The sequence below is a fragment of the Typopeltis vanoorti genome, chromosome 2, assembly GCF_054136105.1.
Source record: "Typopeltis vanoorti isolate ZY-2024b chromosome 2, IOZ_Tvanoo_1.0, whole genome shotgun sequence".
In the NCBI taxonomy this organism is placed as follows: Eukaryota; Metazoa; Arthropoda; class Arachnida; order Uropygi; family Thelyphonidae; genus Typopeltis; species Typopeltis vanoorti.
Window position 1 is genome coordinate 40,448,889 of NC_143550.1, and position 24,418 is coordinate 40,473,306.

General features: G+C 35.2%; 1 protein-coding gene across 2 annotated transcripts in view; it reads left to right on the forward strand.

Moving 5' to 3' along the window:
- The window catches only part of LOC150108951 (uncharacterized), a 68,601-nt gene that overhangs the window by 41,194 nt on the left and 2,989 nt on the right, over positions 1–24,418 (forward strand). For both annotated transcript variants that reach the window (XM_090404476.1, XM_090404486.1), the window contains exon 2: positions 20,639–20,719. The gene's annotated coding sequence lies outside the window, so the exon portion shown is untranslated. The remainder of the gene's footprint in view (positions 1–20,638; positions 20,720–24,418) is intronic.

Consider the following 24,418-nt stretch of genomic DNA (forward strand, 5'->3'; position numbering starts at 1 on the left):
TGAAACTGTCTTAGTAATAAATATTATTATCGTTCTCTTTTGCTAAAGTTTCGAAATCAATCCGATTGAAGAATACTATTACTAGCAACGCGTGCTAAATACAACACTCTAAGTAGTATACAGTTAGCAATGACCTAGAAACTGTTTTATTTAAAGAGTTCTTCGACAGCCAAAAGAAATAACGAAACATTTATTTAAGATTTTTTTTTTAGGGGGGAGGGGGCAAAATCATCAAATTTTTTGTTGGCTTGCAATGCAATTCATGGTCCATTCTTACAGCGTACATGTCTTCCAAAGGTCCTTTGCAGTTACTCAACCTGAGCGAAAGTGTAATGTAAATTATAACAATGATTTACTAAGGTAAAGATGATCACTATGGAAATAAAGGCGCGACACGTGATAATACAAATGATTGCCATAAGATAAGGCATTTACGTTATAAAAAGGTACTAATGCACTTACTAATTGTTTGTTATTGTTGGATGGTTTTAGATTATGTCCAAAACATTCGTGTTTATCTGCTCTTATTTTGATGCTTGTTTACAAATAAAATCACATCCAAACGCCGCCACTGTCTTGCATTCTACAGACATTTTCACATAAACATGATTTCATTCTTCTTTCTTTCATGATTTCTTTCTTTCATAATTTCTTTTCTTCCCAGTTCTTTTAATAAAGATTATGGGAAGAGAATCTGTTTTGTAGATGACATTGTCCTTGTCAATATTCCATATAATCCATAATGTCCATCCAGGCAATAACGAGCAGAATTATCAAAAACACTTCATCATGTTTTGCCAATATGGCGATAAAAGTTCCAAAGAGGGGGGTCAAAGTTTTAAGCGATAAACAACGAATAGCAGTTTTACACTTTACAAATACACTGCTTGGAAAGAATTCAACGGACACCCTCATGGGCAACGTGAATCGTGTGATGTACCGAGTCACGTGTTTGTAGCCAGTATAAATTGGAGGAATATGATGCTCCCAAGTCAGTATAACTGTGTCCGGTTGAAATGGTCTAAAAGCGAACTGAAGGAGTTTGAAAGAGGCAGCATTGTGAGAGGTTGCGATGTTGCAGGCCCATCTGTAGTCAATCAGTGATACCATGTTGAAATGGAAGTACAGGGAGTCAAATGCAAGTGCTATTTGCAGTGAATGAGTGTGGTGTGTCGTTTTTACATACTGTATTATCATAAGAAGGATAATATCTAAAACCCACCATTACTCAGACGATACGTCGAATACTTTGAGTAGAACTTGAACCTGCACAAAACTATTAGAATCAACTCTCAGAACATGGGTTTCCATAGTATGATCGCAATATGCAAGCCCCACATTACTCGAACTAATATGCAGTGGAGTAAAGAAGGTGTATACGACGAGAACATGGAAACTTGAAAAGCTGTGTTGTGGAACGTCGAATCACTGTACACCCTCTAAGGAGTAGATGGAGGGGTTGGGTGTGGCAGATGTCCAATAAACGTTTCTTACGATAGTGCGTAACCCCAACTATGAAATTCAGATGTGGCGGTGTTATGATATTGGCCTGTTTTTCAATAGTTTGGCGTCGGACTTCTGAAACGCTGAAAGCCGAGGTATCTGAATTCTGGACAATGCTTCCTACTCTGTGGCGTTTCTAAGGAAATGACCATTGTCTCCTTCAGCGAGACAATACACTGTGTCCTAGGGCTGTTGCTGTAACTGCGAGGTTTATGGACATGAAGGCCACCACACTTAACTGGCCTTCATAGAGTCCTGATTTTAACCCTGTTGATCGTATGTGGGGTGAGGTGAGGTGAGATCAAGGGACGTCCGCTCTACAAAAGTCTAGGGCTTCATTACATGCCTACAGGAAGAATGTTCTAAAACTTCGGAAAGCATGCCCTACAGGATTGCTGTAGTCATCGCAGCGAAAGAAGGTTCTACATCTTATTTAGGTGAACCACGTGGCTGTTTGTTCCTCACACTAGGGTGTCCGTTGACTGTATAACTGAGCCTCCATAGCTAATGTCATAACAATTGCCCTTAGTTAGGAAAGATATAGGCTATAAGTTTTTTTCTGAGTTTCGAATCAAGATTGAAATCGTATTGCTTCATAGAAACTCTGAAAGTTATGAATGTTGATAAGGGATATTCTACTTAAGGTCAGTAAATGAGGTACTCGTATCGAACGATACCGAAAAAACCATGATTCATAAAGGAATGATTAATCCTTTATGAATATAAAGGATTAATCAATGCAAAAATTTATACCCATTTCAAAGTAAAATATAATTATGAAATTAATTTCAAAGTGCATAAATCTAATATTGTAAAATACGTTTTTAAACTTTTCATATGTCGGAGTAATACATAAATGAAAAGAAAATATCGCTGTTGCAATTAAATGGTTTTTTTATTGTCAAAGATTATTATTTACTCTTCTGGGACGTAGAGAAGTGCTTAGGCTCATTAAAATAGGATCTTGTGACAGAGTCTAGCACAGTGTAGAGCGCTTAGGTTTCAGGAAGTTTGACTAGACGTTGTCTATCACAATGCCTTTTTACTTGTATAAATCTCGAAAGCTCTTGAAGTTCCGTTTAATGTCGAGAGCTATTTTTCTACTGCTATGGAATGAAAGTCAAACTTTTTCTTTCGGAGTCGCATGCATAACGCATAATACAAGTCTGCATTTGTCCTAGTAGAAGAGTTAGCACCAGAACTACGATAATTCTTTTGTTATGCGAAGTGTCTTTATTATTCTTACATCACATTAAATTATTTAAATTCTTTACATAGTCATTATCTTGTTTTTTGCATTTTATGATTTGCTGTAATTTAAACCTGGATTGTTTTCTAGTACGGTTCTTGATTGGATTTGTATCTGTATGGTTCCCTATTTCAGCATACATGGAATTAACTCAAACCTCACATGACTTTTATTTTCCGATGATCCTTGACAGCCTGCCTCTATAACGAATGAATTTATGCATAAAATCTCATAAAAGTCCTAGATCGGAAGGAGAACTGCTTTCTATTTTACCTGAAATGAGTCATAAAATAGAGTTGGAAATGAGAATGAAGGCATAGGGAATTCATAAATATTAAGAGTGGAACTGACCAACTCCGGCAAATTCCTCCTTAAACATACTGCAGTGCTGAACCACGCACAAAAATAAATTTGATTGAGTTACTTTTCTACGCACCGTCAGACATGCTCTCCATCCTCTTTATATAATCCATACATATTACATTAAATTGTGATATTACTTGACTTTTATATATCGTTGTAAATAACAAATCCCCCCATTTCTTTTATCCAATGTACATCAAGTTATGCTCCAAATTCTGCCTTCCTGTCTGTCATTTCCTTGTCTGCTTTACTTCATTACATTACGAAGTGATTGCTTCCTGTCACGAAACTGTAATGAACAACCGTGACATATTAGAGAATTCTTAATAAATGCATGAATATCCAAGTTAAAATAAAGATCCTTAAATTATCTATCATTTAAAATGATTTCTTGGCTCCTCCATTTTGTGCGAGCACCACATGATCTTTTTACTGCAATTTGGCGGAGCAGTTCGTAATTATAAAGATTAGTTGACTGGATAAATTGATATCATAAAATGTTCAACTTTCGACTTACTTAAACAGACATTATTTCAATGGATTCGCATCAGTGATCTCTGTTAAGTTTATGATAATGAGAGTGCTTTGTGAATTTCGTGCAACATTTCAGCTACCGTAACTGAATTGCTTTTTTATGACGTAATAATAGAAGCAGAAAGAGTTCGAGCAAGAGAGAGAATTCTCATAGCAAACATCAGACTTCTGTAGTGTACTTTGCACATGTCTGTTGCCTTGTAATTGAATGTTCTATGGAATCAGTAAAATCCAGGCTAAGTTAACCGATCGCAAGAAACAGTTAAATATAAGCTGAGTTAATCGATTCGATCCAGTTCAAATTTTCCATTTCCATTGAGATATGTTGGTCCTAGTCGCCCTCTTTAACAAACATCACGACACCTACATATTGAATATTTATCTAATGCCATAGCTTATCGAAACATTCAATACACCCACACCCAAAATATTATCTGGCATGCTAGCACACGCTGGAATAGGTGGGCCTCAATGGTTGGTGATGCTGGTGGTCGCTGGGAAATATAGTGTGGATCAGGTGTGGTACAATTCATAATTCTTGAATTATCCAAAACAAAAACCGTCTGTCAGATCGTCTCAATGTGGCGATACAAGTTCCACACAGAGAAGATCAAAGTTTTAAACCAAAATTAATGAATCCTCTGGTAGACGGAATTCGAACTCAGATTCAAATCATATAGTTTAAAAGACGCTAACGTTATAAACCATTATAAAAACATTTCTGCTGAATGTTATTAATCTCTGACGCGTAATAAAAGGATTTTTTCCTTCAGTATGAGTCTCTCCTTAATGCAAGACAAATAAATTAGTGATAATAAAAAGGAGTTATCAAAATAGATGATGCTAATGTTGTACAATACGTCTTAGAACCTGATATGTGTCGTAGAACTATGAGCCCCTCAAGTTTATCACGTTCATCCTTCTAACACGTAAAGGGAGAGAGAGAGAGAGAGAGAGAGAGAGAGAGAGAGAGAGAGAGAGAGAGAGAGAGAGAGAGAGAGAGAGAGAGAGAGAGAGAGAGAGAGATGTTTTGATTCATTAAAATAGGATCTTGTCAAGTGTAATCTATCACAGCGAGAGCGTTCAAGTTTCAGGAAGTTAAACGAGACATCTTGAATAAATAGGTTTTCATTATTTAAATCTCAGGTCTCTTGAAGTTTTATTTAATTTTTTAAAATCTTTATTTAATCTTTTATATAATCTCTATTCTATATAACAGAATAATAATCAAAAGTATTCCTTCGATTTTGCATAACGTATCGGTCTAGTTAGAAGAACAACCAGAATTACCAGAATTATTTCGTTGTGCAATACACGGACATCCTGGTTTTTTGCAGTTTATGAGTGGACGTAATTTAACATGAATTATTTTCTGTTGCAGTTCTTCATCGTATCACTGATTTGACCTATATTCGTATCGTTAATGCAAACCTCACATCACTTTTATCTTCTGATTCTCCTTGAATAGGTGCGTTTATAACAAATGTATTCATGCATAAAATCTCACAAAACTCAGAGAATGGAAGCAGAACTGCTTTCTAGTTTACTTGAAATGAGTCATAAAATATAGAGTTGGGTGGAAATGAGGATGGAGGCAGAAGGGATCCATGAAATATAAATCTTTCTATAATAAGAATGAAATTGAGGAACTCCGGCAAACTCCAACATACGACGCACACAAAAATAAATTTGATTCATTTACCTTTCCGTTTTCTAGGCAGCGTCAGACATACCCACACCCTCGTTATATAACCCATATATTACATTAAAGCGTAATGTTTCTTGACTTTTATACCTCGCGTGACGTAACTAATTCCCCTATTTCCTTAATCAATGTGTTCTGTTCTTCAGGTTCTCTTCATGTTAATGTTCGAAATCGTTCTTGCCATTTTCTTGTCTGGTTTTACTTCATGACTTATTGCTAAGTGGTAGCGAAACTATACTCAACAACCATAACCTATTCGGAAATTCTTAACTACAGAAACATCTAAAAGTTAAAGTAAAAATACTTAAATTGCCTCTCATGTAAAATTATTGCTTGGCTCCTCCATTTTCAGTGGGTACAACATCACTTTTTTACTATAGCTTTGAGAAGCAGTTTATATTTCTAAACATTAGTTGACTGGATAAATTGATGTCATAAAAATGTTCAAATTTCGACTTACTCAAATAGACACTATTTCAATGGATTCGCATCGATGTTTGCTCTTAGGTTTATGTTAATGAGGGTGCTTTGTGAATTTCATGATGCATGAAATTCACAAGAAATTCACTCTTTAATTGCAGCTACTTGCTCCATAGAACAATCAAGGCTGAGTTAACCAATCTCAAGACACAGCTCATATTTTTTTTTTCAGAAACTAAACTAAACTAAAACAGAAACGTATACAGCTGGCAATAATAATACATGATGCCTCCTGAGTAGTTGCGTCGGAATCAATCCCGTAAACGGTCCAAACAAATTGAAGTCCAAATGAGGTCCAATGCAAAGGTTTGCATAAAAAATCACGTTTTATGTCGAATATTAATTATAACATTTCAAAAAATATTTCCCTCATTGAACAGCACCATGGTATAATAAATTCCACAAGTATGCTTTTCATTGAACTGTTTATTAATAATACAATTTTAATACAAGTGTTCTGACGTTTCAGTGATTCCCTCTCGACCATCTACCTCTGTAGGTATCGAACATGAGGAAGATAATAAACTTAGTGTGGATATGATATAGAAAAAATGATCCTTAATCCCAAAGTTTTAGGTTGCTACTATTGTTAGGTTTCTTGTGCCACGGACTTGTTATAGCATTCGTGAAGGCTGTAACTTGTAAAGGCGAGTCCACATTCGTTGTACTATACAAATTGCTTGGTAGTTGTTGTTACGTAGATTCGACACCAGCATTTGTGATCTATGATGAACGCGGTGCGCGAAAATCTTCTATGAACTTGATGTTCTCGATTCTTCGTTGGCAGTAGTCGGAGATCAGGTTTCAGTATTTTGTCGATTCTTCTGGGTGTACATTCACAATTAAGCTTTGAAAACTAGCGTGAGATTTGATTTAGTTCAAACTTTCCATTTCTATTCGGGTATTTTGATCCTAGTATTGTCGTCGCGGTCGCTTTCTTTAATAGATGGCCATGACAGCTGCATATCAGTTATTTATTTGATACTTATCGAAGCATTCGATATACTCACACACACACACAAAAAAAAAACATTTTATAACAAGCTAACACATACTAGAAGAGGTTTTGGTTTAAAAAGGATATTGAAAATCGAAAGCCCAACACACTTTATTTATGGTCGTCTTGTAGAAGATCCATGTTGGAATGAGGACTTTCATAAAACATTGTGTTCAAAATTAAAAAAAAATTCAGTGGAGTAAGACAAGATAATCAAGAACTTATGGAGAATGGACGATGTTGCTTCGATGTATTGTGTACTCAAAGGTTTATCATATGAAGAAGAGGAATACGTATGTGTAATAACATCAAAGTATTAATAGGTTTTGAGGTTAGTGATAGAAGGTCATTAATGCATAGAAGGAATAGTGTGTGTTAAAGCACAGAGCCAAGAGTTATGCTGATATTGGTGAACAAATATGAAGAGAGAAAGCCATCGTTTGAGACAGATAATGGAGTAAAAAAGCTGTCGAAATATTGCAAAGGGTAGAAGGAAAACCATAAGATGGCAGTTTTATGAATAGGCCTCTGAGCCAGACACGATGAATTGCACTGGATGTGTCGAGCGATCATAAAAATTTCTTCAGAGCTTTCGTGGTAGGTAGCCAAAGTCGGGTTTCTATGATTAGAAATTTGCTATGGACCAGGTTCGGTGGAATTCATATTACATATTTATATATATCATTTATTATATATAGATGTGATTATTCTTGTCAATATTCCACATCATCGGTGATGTGCATCTAAGCAAGGACGAATGGAATTATCAAAAAACCAAAACAAGTCGTTGTCAGATTGTCCCGGTGTTGCGATAAAAGTACCAATGAGAAGGGATTAAAGTTTTAAAACGGAATTCCAACTTACATTCAAATTCATTTAAAATATACACTGTGAATGTTATAAATGTGTCTAAGAACTTTTCTACTGAGGATCATTGGACAACAATATTTGCTAGGAGGTAAAAGGATATTCTTACTTTAAAAAACTATCGATTTTCTTGCATGCAAATTAGGCAAATTGTGCACAGGAGAACACTGGTATTGCAAGACCCGGAATAAATTATGAATGTAGGATTAGCCATGAGTGAAAACGATGCCTGTTTAAACGAAAAACTTGATCTCAAAATATATGACACTTAATTTGTACAATACGTTTTGAAACCTTATACGTGTCAGAGTAATATAAAAATAAATGAAAAGAAAGTATTGATTATCACCTGCAGATATTATCACGTTCACTCTTCTGAGACGTAGACACACACACACACACACACACATAGAGAGAGAGAGAGAGAGTTGCTTTGATTCGTTAAAATCGGATCTTGTGAAAGGTAATCTATCACATCGGAGAGCGCTCAGCATTCATTCAGGAAGTTAGACGAGACGTTGTATACGAAAATGCGTTTCATTATTTAAATCTCAAGGGCACTTGAGTATTATTTAATCTTCAGATGCATGAAATTTTTATTGTATAAGAGAATCATACTCAAATCTATTCTTTCGATTCTGGAATGTATAATATCAGTCTAATTAGAAGTTAGCAACCAGGATTCATATAATTCTTTCAGTTTATGATTGCCTGTAATGTAACACGAATCGTTTTCTATTGCATCACCGTAGCACTAATTTGACTTGAATCCAAATCGTTTCCTATTTCAGCATACCTAGTATTAACTCAAACCGCAAGTGACGTTCATCTTCTGATGCTTCTTGACTATTTGCTTCTATAACAACTGGATTCATACAAAAAGTCTTATAAAAGTCGTAGATTGGAAGTGGAACTGCTTTCCGCTTTACCTGAAATGAGTTGTAAGAGAGAGGTGAGCAGAAATGAAAATGCATAAAATAAATGAGGATGAATAAAATAAATGAAGATGCATAAATAAATGAGGATGCATAAACGAAATGAAGCTGCATAGAATAAATGAGGATGCATGAAATATATATATATATATATTTCTATACAGAGTGGAATTGGCGATTTCCGGCAAAAAACTCCTTCAGCATACGAGAGTGGTGAACTGTGCACAAAAATAAACTTGAATCAGTTACTTTTTCTTCTCTTCGCAGAGTCAGACATGCTCTCTACACTCGTAATATGTTTAACGTAACATTTTACATTAAATCTTAATGTTACTTGAGTTTTATATCTCGCTTAAGGTAAACTTTTCTGTTTCCTCAATGGACGCTTTATGTTGTTCAATTCATGTTCCTGATCGAAATCGTACCTACCATTTTCTAGCCTGCTTTTACTTCATTATTTATTGCGAAGAGATTATTTTAGGTAAAGAAACACCGTCCATGACCTATTTAGGTAATTCGTAATACATGCATGAACATCCAAAAGTTAAAATAAAGATACTTAAATTATCCCTCATTTAAAATGATAAAATGATCTTCGCTTCTCCATTTTATGTGAGTACGGCGTGACCTTTTTACTACAGTTTTGCGGAGCGGTTCATATTTCTAAACATTTGTTGGCTGTCTAAATTGGTACCATAAAAGTGTTCAACTTTCAATTTACTAAAAGGCATTATTTCAATAGATTCGCAATCGATGTTCGCTACGAATTTCGTACAGCACTTGAGAGACCGTGGCTGAATTGCTTTTTATGACGTAGCTCTAATAAGAGAAACAGAGAAAGAGAGAGAGAGATAAAGAGAGAGACAGAGAAAGATAAAGAGAGAAAGAGAATTCTGATAGAAAAGCACATCAGACTTATGAAGAGCGCTTTCATATCTGTTTCCTTTCAATCGGTTGCTCTGTAGAATCAGTTAAATCCAGGCTGAGTTAACCGATCTCAAGAAACAGCACCATCCAGGCTGAGTTAACCGATCTCAAGAAACAGCACCATCCAGGCGGAGTTAATCGATCTCATACAGTATTAATTTTTTTTTTATTCCTAACAACAAAGTGTACTGAACATCTAACTAGAAACTTTTAATTTGTTTTAAAAATCGAAAAAAAAAAAACCTTTTATTTCGAATATTAAATAAACAGATTTAATTTAACCTTATGAAAAATGTTCCATCATTGAATGACATTGTGATATAATGAAGTCTCCGTTTATTCTTTCCATTCAAATGTTTATTATTATTATTAATACATTTTTAATAATTAAGTGTTCTTGTGTTTCAGTGATTATCTTTCCACCATCTTCCGGAATACGTATAAGATGATGATAAGAGGTTCAATGTAAGATACGGAAAAAGAGAACTCATTGTTTCTAAGTTTCGATTTTCAAACACAAAGATTGGTTTCTGCTATTGTTAGTTTCGTTGTGTCGCTGATCTGTTGGAGCATTCTCGAATGCTGCAACGTAATGACGTACTGCAGAGTGAATCCACATTGAATGTTACTATAGAAATAAACTCGTATGTCTAAAAAAGTAATACGTGATTTAACTGGAGCAATGTGATGATTATTTACTATAGACTCATTTCAAATTGCTTGGTAGCAATGTCATTACACAGTTTCAACTTGAGCCTTTGCGATCTGTAATGAACGTGGTGAGCGAAATTTTCTCGTAAGTGAATTATTCTTTCGCATTAGTTTGAGATCAGATTTCAGTATTTCGTTGATTCCGCTGAATCTATGCTAACATTGTTGTGGTGATGTAAACATCATCACAACAATGGTAGCGATACCCAGCATATTCGTTGATTGGAAAGCTCACATTTTGGGAAATCCAAAAAAATCAGCATACGTTGAGTTACGAAGAAGAAATTGAGTTTGTCTCTTTCTCTGACATGTTTTGCAGTTCACCTGTGACCAAACGTAACTTTCTGCTATGCGAAATACAGTACTAGATATATTATATGAAGGTACTTCAAAATTAATGTAATTAGTTATCTGCTAATAACACTGCGTTATACTAATGCTAAACTAAACTTACACTAATGCATTAAGAATGTTAGTATGAAACCCGCGATGGTTTCATGTTATAAAACAGAAATAACTTAACTAACTAAAATTAACTAATCAAAGAAAACCAGCATATAAACTAAAAGCATTTTAACTAAAGAAAGCCAACGTACCAACTAAAAACACCTAAACTAAAGAAATCCAACATACCAACGCCTTAACTATGAAAACCAACATATGAACTAAAAATATTTTAACTAAAGAAAACCAATATACCAATTGAATTATATTAACTAAAGAAATTGACGACAGCCAATAAGTCATTGAATTTCCCCGATTCATCAGAACAATCCTTATACATTGATGATAGTGTTAACGAATGAAGCAAATATCTTTCAACTATCTACATATGAACTAAACAATGTCTACTGAGAATTCGTAGCACAGTACCAACTGTAGTAATGCACCTTAGGTACTACAAAGACCAAGGGAAAAGAAATTCGATTTAGTCTTCAAACGTTCTCTAAGTGTAAATATCTAAGTTTAAATGTCACTAAGATAAACCCATAAAACATTGTGTAATTTAATTCGTACTGAATATTTGAAAACTCCAAGGTTATTCGGTTTCTCTTTGAATGGGAGTATTTCTTAATTAGGAAAAGGGATAATTACCGATGATGAAGATTCATCAAGTCTAATTTAAAGTATATTGAGAGATGGGAAAAAAACTATACTTTAACTCATATATGTTGCTTACCGTAAGTAAAACAATTTTTAGGGAAAAAAATATTTTGTTCCTAAAAACTGTTGTCCTAAAAATCCGTATGAGACCACTTTGACCTTTGTATGACGTCATATATTTTCCATTACGCTAAGTTCCGCCAGTTTTCACAAACTAATCAAAACACACCTGTAGCTAATGCATAAAATTTATATCACGTGCTTTAGTCACTCAACCGAGATGTAGCAACAGTTGCCAGGGAATTCGAGTTCCATTACTTTCGGGTCGATGCCATTTAACTTTGCGATGAAGACCGAATTAACGATAAAACCTTTTATGTGCACCACATTATAAAGTTTAATGGAACCCATCGAAATCTCTATGATGGATAAAATCCGAATAATACGCGATGAACTTAATCTCAGGTATTTTTGTCCAACAGTAAACAAACCGATACAAATGTGTTCATTCTACTTTGAGGCGTGCTCGGAAGATTGCCGATACCCAGATGAAAAGAACGCATTCAAATAGCTTTGAATATATTAAGATAAAAGATTTCCCAGTCGGGAAATTTCGAGCTTTTAGCAATGATGTATATTATTAGCTTGTTATTATTGCCTTGTTATTGTTAACGGTTATCTCAGATTGTTTCAATCTAAATGAAATGTTTCCGTTTAGTTTTAAAAGGCTACAGGAACAAATATTTTTATGCTATTCAAATATAAACGTCTGATATTCATTGATCAATATTTCGTGTGAATTGCCAATGAAGTGATATTTTGTAAATGTCAATAAAAACGTGTTTTTATTCACATTTACAAAGGTCATTCCGTATGTATATCGATTTTATTAGAAATCAATAAAATATTCTTTCCATTATGTTGTTCGGATATCGATTTAAAAGGGTACAAACAGTAACCCCCACGCTAAAAGTATATTTCAAGAAACGAATGTCATCGTACTAAAGAATAAACCGAACGTGAAGAATTGGATAAACGCATCGCCTTGACACCTGTGTCATCTGTATTATTTCCCATCCCGTTCCTCGTATTTCCAGCATTTAAAAAAATCCTCTTAAGACAACAATCAGGCTGAAGTCGAAACCTGCATCCTCTATTCTACTGATATTTTAAAAAAAATATTTTTTTCGTTTCTTTCGACAGAAATAGCGAATACAGTGGACTGGAAACACAGATTAGGAAACGATATACGAAAATTCAGCTTTTTCTGACGGTTCATGTTTCTTACTGCAGAACTTTTGGAAATAAAGGTTGATTGATTTTAAAATCTATATTGGTAACTAAAATATAGCTTTTAACTAAAGGTATATTGGTACCTTAAAGTTAAACTGTACAGTGACGTCATGTATTCTGACGTCACAATACAGAGATCGTGTTGCAGGTCGTATATTGTTTCCTAATCTGCGCTCTGCAATAGTATTTCTACATAGTGACGACAGCATTCATGACGTCATTATTCTGGAAAATATGGGTTGATTATTTTATATGGATACCAGGGGGACTCTCCTCCTCCCCCCTCCCGGTGCCTACGGAGCCCAACCTCCTGAGTTCCGGGCTGGTAGTCCGGTTCTCCTTCAATTCTGATGACTCGAATTTTGAAGACTCGACACTGTTCCTCGTTGGCTCTTTGTAGTCATCCGAACTATGATTACTTCTTCTTTTTTTTCGATAAGGCATGATTACGTTACCAGAATATTAGTAAAATTTATAAATGTGCAAAAGAAAAATTAATTATTAAATAAAGGATTCAAAATCACGAAATGAAAATAAAATATTTACTATATAATCAGTCATGACATGCGCGTTATGCTAATTTCAGTAATGAATACTGACACGTACTGTTCTAATGGTCGACAATCAGTTTGATTGTTGTAATCCTGGAGCGATATATCATACATATTTTTAAACAAAATAACAAATTGTTGTCTCATGAAGGTAAACACATTGTTGGACGTTTCAAAACAATGAAGAGACAAAAAAAGTGACATAAAAACGTTTCAAATTTCGGCTTATCTTTTTATATATATAGAATAGACATAGAATAGATAAAAGTGCACAAATATGGTATTATATATTTACCAGGATGCTTTTGCGCAATTTATTTTAAACAATAGAACAGTCGTGAATTCATCTAAAAGACTTGTAGCTACAGATAAAGAATGCAAATTTTCAAATTCCTGTGCATGTGATTTACTTCAATTAGTGTAACGAGAGTAATCCAACAATTGCTAGACCATCATAATTATAAAATATTGGCTTAAGAACGCTAACAAATGAAGATGACGTAAATAAAAAAACAGCTAATAAAGGCTTGTGATTTTCTGTTGGCAGCAAATATCGATTGATTTTGTTTTATTTTCATTAAATTGGATACTCTCATGAGTAACGACTTTTTCTAAGAAAATATTTTAATTTACTTCGGCAAGATCCATCAAGCGATTTCAGATCTCAGCAGGGTGACAACCTGTCTTTCTTGCAATCGGAACGGTTGCCAAGGTTACTTGTGTTGTCAATCTGTCTTGAAGCATCAGTCATTGAATAGAATACGTTTTGTGTTTTGTTCACAGAGCCTAAGAGGAGGTTCAGTTCTTTCTTCTGTCTATAACTAGATAAAAGCGACGAAGAAGGAAAGCACATTCCTTTCATTATATACACAGTTCTTGTTAGCCTAACTTCTGTTTCTTTTCTCTTTCTTATTGATTCATCTCGGCGGAGAAAGAATTGTTCTTTCTTCTATACAGATTTTCACGATTTAAGACTTCATTTTTTTCTCTGATTTAACAGAAAAATGCACTATTTAATCTTAAGGATTAAGTGGTATGATTTGTGTGTCGTATTTCCACACACGATTTCAATGAAAATGAAAAAATAAAAATTGAGGCAAAAGTTTGTTCTGACAAGTGATACTTGATAATAAAAGAAATATAAAGCAAATTATTTCGCAACTAGGCAGATTTTAATGAAATTTGGCAACACGTGTCGAAATACTGTGTTGTATATAAAACACGAAATGTCTTATTTGGTATGGAATCTTTCTAAATTATAACAAGTAAATGTATTTTGGCCTGCATAGGACAATGTAATATGCTAACTAGCGTACAGTGGAGATAAACAATACTTATCCATTGTTGTAGGCATGCAAACATTTCTGTTAATATGACATGCGCGGATTTGGTATAATGATACCGTGCATCTCGCGCTGCGGTTTTTAATTAGCTACCATCGATGCTTTTCTGTCTGACTTGATTCATTTGCTTTGTAATTTATAATTAGATTCAAATGATGAGATTACGTTTTCGAGTTTGCTGATTAATATAGTGAAGAGTTTATATATTCGAAGCGCTTAATTTTCATCCCATATTACAGTGATTATTTTGGAAACCCTTGAACAGAATTAATTGTTTTGAATCCTGTATATATAAAAGCACTTTTTTATTATTGCCCAACAAAGCTTCCATACTTGTTTAACGAGGGACAGATTCAACATCTCACATTTCTTTCACTATTCTAGTATGCTATTTTCTTCCTGAGGTTATCTGGTGACGTTATCACTCACCTGATCAAGACATTCCTTCCTTTTTATCTTTCTTTATCTCTGTAACGTCTTCTCATCTGTGTACTTCTGGCACATGACATTGCATTAATGAAAGGATAAAGTAGTTTTAAAATTAACAGACCGATAAAGAGTTCGTTTTTATAAATCCTTTCAATGTCAAGTATTTAATATTTTAAAAACTTGAGGAAGTTTTAAAACTTCCGCTAATCCAATCCTTTAATTCATGCCACTTAAGATTATGCTAACCATTAAGACTGCATGAATAGCAGCAACTCACTTCAAAAATCAAAAATAAATCGCAAATAGAGTTAGCAGTGAAATCGTCAAAAAGTCTAAAAAGATTAAAATATATTTCGTTCAGTTTTATAGCTTACTTTTAGGTCGCATGGAGAAAGAGAGACGAGATGAAATACATTTCATTAATAAACATTCCCATAAAATATGCTGTACAACATCATTAAAACATCGTCGTTCATTACACACATAAATAATAACCACGTGTTTTGTAGCGCGAGCCCATAAAAAAAGGGTAACAACTTCTAATTAAGACGCACAAGACAAAAGAGATGTACGACATTACTCTGTTAATGATGTTTGAATAACCTAAGCATGCAAAAATCCTGTAATGAACACCAATGTTAGTCGTGTTTTTTTTAATTGCTGGGAGTCACACATAAGTTGTGCGTCCTATAAAAGGTTAAAAATTTATTGTACTTTGGTACCGTGCAGGTGGAAAAAAATTGAAAAAAAAAATTTTTTTTTTCAATTTCGTATTCATTTTATATAAATATTTAAACTACAGATTGATATATTAGTTGACTATCATTAACCAATATATATATTGTTTTTGTTTTTCACTTGTCAGATGTGTACTATTGTTGCCAGCCAATTTACTGTCCGATTTCATGCCAATAAAGACAGTATTAAACTCAACAATAGCAAATGCACAGAATGATGGTATTAATTTATTCACTTATTGTTGAAAGCCAGCAACAAATACCAACGCAATTATCATGAATGCATTGTTATACAAATTATTGTTCACTGGGAAGTGGTGATAATGTATCAGTCAGTGATAAGAAGTAATGTGTAGCATACTGGCCGACAGAGTTCGCATTTCCACTTCCCTTATCTCCAGCAGTTACCATTTCCTGTTAGGCCTAAAGTCTCGTTTAGCGTAATGGCACGTGGATAAACTAAAAAGGATTAATGAAACCATTGGAGGAAAGATGCAAATGTGTTTCCGCTAGTATATGTGATCACTGCGCCCTTAATGTCCTGTCGTACGGTCATGTACTACAATATCAAGAAGATTACCCATGAGTTTGGCTTAATTGTGTTACGTAGGCTCGAATTCTATAATTTGATTAAAGGGATTAACCGTGAGGAAAGTGTAATTGCTTTCCTAGCAAATTTCTATTTTTCTTACATGAGACAGTGTGCATTCTTTTAATTTGTAAGAAAGGATCGTGCCAGTCGCAAGGGACTAATTGCTTTACATTACAAGCAGCTAAGAAATAATGAAGAGATTCGCACCCACAATCCTAATTAAATTTCCTTCAATGGCATGAACGCTGATCGGGATGCTCGACAGTAAAACCTCTGCGAACACTGTCCGTATTCAACTGAAACAACAATAAAGCTGTCGTCTAGAGAAATATATAAATATTTTAAAAAAATATATTTTGTTTGAATTAGAAAGAAATTACGAAATTTTTTACCAGTTAAAAATATAAAATGAAAGAAATATCCAAGGAAGGTATCAAAACTTCGTAAAGATAAGCTACCTGAGTTGCATTCTTTCTAAGTCCTAAACATAGAATTAATGCATTGTCTGTTCTTCAGTTAATGCTTCTAATGAATACAGTTGTTTTTATTTGAGAATCAACTTACACCAAGTTGCCAAAAGTATTGGAAACCCCACCAGAGGCGCCGTCTAATCAATACTATACAATCTCTTGATGGTGCAAGGAGTTTTTAAAAATTGGTCTCCTTCTTTTCATCGATACTACGAATGAAGAAGTTATGGATAATGCACTTATGCCGATGAAATGCCACAGTTCAACAACAAAGCAGAATATTCCCTGCTTGTTTTGAGGATAACAGTAAATAAATTCCGTGTGATGATACAGCGTTCTCCCTTTTTACGGGAGTTCACGGTACCATCTAGTCTCCCCAAATTTTATCCGGGCTCCGGAACCGGCATAGGCTGACGAATCAAACCTATGGCTGGGTCAGTATTCCTGACTGTAATCCGTGTGTGTCCTCGGACCGATTTGCCTGCTTACGGGATGAAAAACACCAGATGAACTGGCGGAAAAAACCTTGCTGTCCCACGCCCAAGACCGACTAACTTGGCTATGGTTGAGGAAGATCCTTGAGCTCCTCACGTCGTTGACGGGAATCGAACCTAGGACGCTCCTTCCCCAGGCATATGGTTGCGAAGCCCAAAGCCACTAAGGATAACCGCACAGGCTGGATAACAATGATAACACACTGACATCGCTTTGCAAAAGCTCCTGCAGTATACCATCTTGACAGTGTAGTGTTAATCCGTTAAACTGCTACAATTTTAAGAAGGATTGCACATCCATCTGTGGAGATTCATCCTTCCATGAATTGCAACCAAAGGTGTGAATCTATAGAAAGAGAAACAACTTCATATCATTACACTCCCAACAGAAAACTTCCAAGCAGGGATGATGCACTTGAAGAGTGGATATGGCGGAAATGTCGTATGTTAGTTACCATACATCCACCATATCCACACTCTCCCATTTGATTCGATTAGAAAATATCATAAATGGATTCGTCTCCCCATATTATGAAATAAATTCTAAACTCTTTATGAAACTACTTTGCAATGTTATTTACATCTGTATAGTCCCAGTTGTTCCATAACCTGATTTTTTTCCTTTTTCACGTGACGCTGTCAATATTTGCACGCCACTTGTTCATTTGGGTAAGCTTTCTCTACTTTGTTGGCCGAGGTAGTACCATCACGTTTCCATCGGCTGATAATGTTGCACAATTTATTTCCAGCGATGCTTACCAATGTCATGAACAACACCGCACTTATCACGATGGATGGAAAGAAATCTTTTCAATCTCCTTCCCTTTAATTGGGATGTCTCTATACTTATTTCAACCTAGTGTACATCATCCAATAAGATCATGCATGCAGCTGCAGATAAGGTTCGTCACATACTTTTATGAGGCTTACTGTATCCAGCCTTTTAAAAGAACCCGTAACATGCAAATTTAATTTACGAAGGTCGTGAATTTTTGATGAACCATTTAATGCATTTATTTATTTTTAACTTCTCATTATATTAATTTTAAGGGTTGTTTGCTTTATAAATGTACATCTTAATCAACACTTCAGAATCTGCACCTTACAATCGAACCTTCTTTAGAAACTCGAAGATAAAAGAAATTAGCAGAACGTACATTATTTAAATGAGAATCTCGAATAGATTCTGCTAAGTAATTTAACACAAAGGTTAAATGCATATGTCAGTAGCTATAGGAACGTCCTAATGAAATGCAAGTAGTCGACAACATCTTGGGATGCAAATGATAATGACAATGCTGACATGCTTGTAAAAGTCCCACGATCTCAAATGTCTTAAATGAATGCAAACACAATACGACACTTAAGAGCATGTAATGAGATTTTCGGGGACAATAATTATCCTTTTCATCAACATCTAAGTCCTTAATGAATTAAAAAAAATGCCAACAGCTAACGAACACCGCGAAATTTGCAATGAATGGAAAGAAAAACGAAAGTGGAAATATATTCACATCGCTAACTAAAGAGGAAAAAGTTCATCGTTCACTTTTTGGGGATTTAGATGAGATCTGCACATGCATGAAGAGAAATGGGAACAACAACAAAAAAAGTTGAATATCTGTATTACATCCAGGACATCGGGAGAAGCTAATTTTATTACAAGTATACGGTCTTCTTTGTTCCTTGCTGGAGAGGTGTCATTTCCCTTTTTCCCCTGTAGGCACGAACAGAAAATTGGAAGTGCCACAGATAGCTACGCATGTTTGCTTGCCCAACAGCAAGTCATTGAAGATTAATGACCTTTTCCATCAGTTATTTATAAAAACCATCAAAACAACTCGCTCCATGCTAATACACTATTCACGAAATAAGAAGCTTACATCCGGGGAAACCTTTTAAGATTCTCCGAGACTATACTTCCTTCAGGTAATAAATACACGAGAATGGTTCTTCTTGTCACAGCCTTGCGCCTGAAGAACTTCCTGTTGCCAGTAGTTACAGAGTTCCTCTCTACTTCGGTTGTAAGTGTCTCTGTATGGAAAGTGAATTCAAGTATGCTCTACTTAAGCTTTCTTCACGAGACTTGCACGCTATGAAAGTCTCGAGTAATTTGATTTTTCCATAGTGTACATTTTAATCGAGTTAGGACAGTACGTTACTGTCTTCAGAAGTCGAACTTCTGCAAAAGTTCAATGTTTTAGTTTGAAAAACAGTTTGATGTTAATACAGACTTCTGGAGATTATACCAGCAGCATAGTGACTTTTTTAAAGAGAACAGAGGTTCGTATCGAATATCCCCCTGTCTCCCACGTGTGTTCCACTAGCAAGAAATTAAGTTTCTTTGGAAAAAAATTCTTTTAAATCTCTTTGAAAGAGTATAGTTCCTGTGCAGACCGCTCTTCAGTGCAGATTATAAACATCCTCTTGTACTTTATGACTGAATATCGATGCATTCAAATAATATTAGGAAAACCTATTGTTAATCACTTGTGGCATTTTAAACTGGTTATGTTACGTCACGAATCAACAATGTAGTCTATTACACGTGGTACTTTTGTGAGCGGTTTTTAATTTAAAGGTCAGTCTCGTGTGAAGTTAGCAGTTATTTTTTTTCATCAGATATTTATTCATAAATATCTGATGATAATTTCTAATAAATTATCATCAGATAATTTATTAGAATTCAATACAATTTTTAAATAAATTCAATACATTTTTAAATGATTTAAAACTCAAAACATTAACCTCGTGATTTAATTTATTTCAATATTTAATACTTGACAATAATCATTAATTTCATGATTATTTGTAGAACATTAAATATTTTGGTGAATAGCCGCCAACTAATATTTTATTAGACGCACATACGATTTATTTTTGTTCATATCATTAATCGCATTAAACGCATGCACAGGTTATAACGTAAATATTATTTAATGACTAAGTGCCGCCCTGGTTGTTAGCTGAGTCGATAACGTTCTTTTGCTTTCCACCTAACGATTGGATTTTTTACTGCAACGCTGATGTTTGAGAATGTCTTTTAACAGTAAATAAATTTCAGTGAGACCATCATCCTGCATCATGATAGACGTGAACAGCTAACTATTCTGAGTGTACTCTACACAGTGGAGTCTGCAGCACTCAGTCCTCATCACGGACGTCATTTAGTTAGAAAGACCTACGTTCAAAGTCTTGTATGAGAATCGAAAAACCTTTATAAGTACACTTATAAGTGAAAGTGAGCTCACTAGCATAGCGCTAGTGAGCCAAAATTTCTAAAATAACTTCTTGATTTGGTAGTGATTATTATTAGAGGAATGACTTGTTGAAATTTATTCTTTGCATTTTCAGACTGGATCCACCATTATCGGATGAAAAGAGACTGTTGTATAACCAGCAGCTTTTCCATAGCCTTCAACGTCATTAAAACACGTAGGTGATACTGCATGCTAAGATACATGTTATTTATTGATAGAAATGTCATACTAATCATTGCAATACGCTAATAAACATGTAAGCTTTCTCCGAATGTGCTATGACTTTTATCTAGAACATCAATCAGCACATTGCACATACTTAATCTAAAGGTCACTATTGTCAGACACATGCGCATTTATTTATTTTGTACCACCTTTAGTGCAGTGTAGTTCATTTTGTTCTTAATTTTAAGCATTTTAGATATTAAATATTTTTCCAAATTCCTTACCTATAAGACAATAAAGCAAAGATTGCACGTACTGTAAGCAAATATTACCCACGTTTCTTACTTGCATCCTTTTCCCTGGGGAGAAAATGAAATCAACTTTTATACATATGTTCCCATCTCACGCGAATCTTCAGAGACCCCCTTTCTACTCACAGGTTAATGTACCTGTTGTGAAATGGCGCAACATCTTCAAGATGAAGTAATATATTAATGCACGGTAGAAGGACGTCTCGCTTCCTTTACTATGAAGCTGCCAGCAATGACTGATGACATCACTAACATGTTAACAAGAGCTAATGCATCTACAGCGTGACATTGAAAATCTTTTATCAGCTAGGATGCGATCAGACAGCTGGGATTCACAGAATGGAGAACGTTATTGGCTTGGAAGCGTTATTTCTCCTTACTAACGTTAATGCTACTTGTACCTACTTTATGTTAGATGTAATCCGTGAAAGCTCATTTCATGTTCGTCCATTCACCCGTTAGGAAAGAGATGAAATACATCAAGGTACATGTCAGAGCTAGAAAAAAATATTTTGTCACGTTTAGAATAAAAATCAGAATATGATTCGTAGCACACACTAGCAAGATTAAAAAAACAGCATATGGGATTGAATACAAATATTGTAGACCATGTTTTTTCGGATGAAGTTTGGTGGATAGTAAAATCCGATAACAGCCTCAGTAGCTCAGTCGGTATAGACAAAGCCATTTCTGAAAGCTCGATTTCCGTCCATGATGTGATGAACCTTTATCTGGTCTCTTTCGACTAAAGGTGAGTTAGCCGGTCTCATGCGGAGGTAGAGAGTTTTTCGTCCCTCAAAACAGGCATACTTAAATGCATACATAAAATGCATACTTAATCCCTCATTATGAGGACTCAACAGTCCTAAGGGACGGAGGAGGAAATGCGAATGATTACTTAGCACAAAAGGCAACTACAACTTAAGACCACAAAATGCCTTATGTCTTCAAATCATGCTTCTTCAAAAGATCTGTTTGTTCGTTTTCCGAAGTAAAGATATATTTTCGATACCAATGAAAATTCCCAAAATCTGTGCCTCAGGCTGATTTAACTCTGCGCTAACAAAATACCCTAAAGAAAACCTCTCACAGGTCTGTGACAGCATTCTGTTCCAGAGTAGTCTGACTTCTCATGTTGTTTCAGGATGAAGTTCAGAAAAGCAAGCTAAAGAGTTCTAAAATTTATAATTAATTAGTACAATAACCAGAGCAGGATAAATAAGATAAATTCACTGACAGTCTTGCTCTGGAATTAAACATAGCACTCTTTAAAGCCACCGAAAGCCTCTAAACAACGAAATGATCTGAAATCTGAAAATGAAAATTGATTCAATTTATATTCTCCGAAACTTTGGTGCCTGAGCAGGATTAAAAACCTACACCAGTAGTGTCAAAGTGAAGATAATTCAATAAGCGAACCCATGGGAAAAATTCACTCGATGCCTCAAAAAATCGAGTATACAGAGAAATTGACTGGAGCAAGAATAGTGAAGTGTGCCTGTAAATACGGTTTATTTACTTGAGAAAAATTCACTTCAGAAAATCAATATAAATTCTCTTTTCTCCAATTACTTTGCCAGTTATCGAACCTAGGACTTTATAACTAGAGTGAAGAGTATGTAGCTGATTACATTGAGAGAGAGAGAGAGAGAGAGAGAAGTAAAACACTGGGCTGACAAATTGAGCCCTATGAAAACAATTCTATATCCCAGGCTTTTACATTCTAGTAGTTATTTTTCTATTTGGTCAAAATATTTTATGCATTAATATAATTATATTCATCCATTGTTCTTTCACTTCCAGTATTGGATATCATAGTAAACTACATTGTCCAGTCAAAACAGTATGATCACTGTCCTAATAGTTCATATAGCACCCTCGCTTTGCTGATCACACATAATCTCAAATATATTCTGTGGGATTCAAACCCGTCGAACTTGAGTTCGTGATAGCACCTGGAAATCACTGTCGTGTTTGGCGAACTACTATCGAAAAATACCGACAACAGAGAAATGGCGTGTTATTCTTCTAGATCACGCCTGTGCCATCCGGGAAGACACTCACTATGTAGGGGTATACTTGATCAGCCATGATGGATGGGAACTTTGTAGCATTCATAGGAACTCTCGTGCTTGTCACCATCTGCCTGTTTCTTTCTGCTAGACCATGACAACAGGGTGGTTCTCGCCATGTTTTTTTTTCTGGGAAAAAGAATCACCTGATTTCCAGCTCTTCCACAGCTTCCCATCTCCATGCACAAGGTGGGACAACCTGCGTTTACCCCGAGAATCGATGAGGCATGGACGACCTGTATTGGCTACTGCTACTATTATATTCGGTATACTCCACTATTAGAACACTTTAACTACAGCAAACCGCCTATAATATTGACGGTTTCCTGGATAGGTAGCGCCACTCTTCACGGTGATACGAGTGCCATCTATTTAAGTATAAAATAAATGGTGGTTGTCATAATTTTTGATCTGCACAGTGTATAAAAAAGCACGGCACAACACTGACTTTATACATTAGAAGGTCATCGACACACACACACACACACACACACACACACACACACACACACACACACACACACACACACACACACACACACACACACACACACACACACACACACACACACACACGCACGCACGCGCACGCGCGCGCATGAGTCCGTTTCATTATAATATAATTCCTTTTTAATAAAGAGAGCACCTTGTCAACAACATAATACTTCTGGAAAAAAAAATTGACCAAGCAGTTGCCAATGGAAAAAGAAATAACGCAGAAAGACTATTATGCTGCGCAAATAAACATGGAGAAGCTCCAATCTACTGATTCGATCTACATGAGATCCTTATGACGATAGGGAAAGCTTTCAAATAAGAAATGCACTAACATTTTTCATGTTAATGCCAAACGCAAAAAGTTCTATGCCTATAGTATATTAGTATTACTAATGGATGGATAAAGGCTTCGAAAATCCGGAAACCCAGGTCGTAAAGATCAAATGATACTTTTTTTTAAAGATTTTTAACTTCTCCAATAACCAGAATAGTGATCTCTCGCTGAACGAAGAAATCCCTCTCTCACCTAAACACATAATGTCCTTGGTAGGATTCAAAACCACAACCTGTTGGTTGGAAAGATCCTTGCGTTTGCGATCTATTGCCCAGCCATGCTGGAAAACATAGCGAAGTTCCATCCCATTCGAAAACGTACATTGCATTATTCTTTCATGAATAATGCAATGTACGTTTCCAGCATGGCTGACCGAGTAGATCGTAAACGCAAGGATCTTTCCAACCAACAGGCTATGGGTTTGAATCGATCAGCAGTCTGTTAGTTGGAAAGATCTTTCATATGAAAGATAAAATATACTATATGCACTAAAC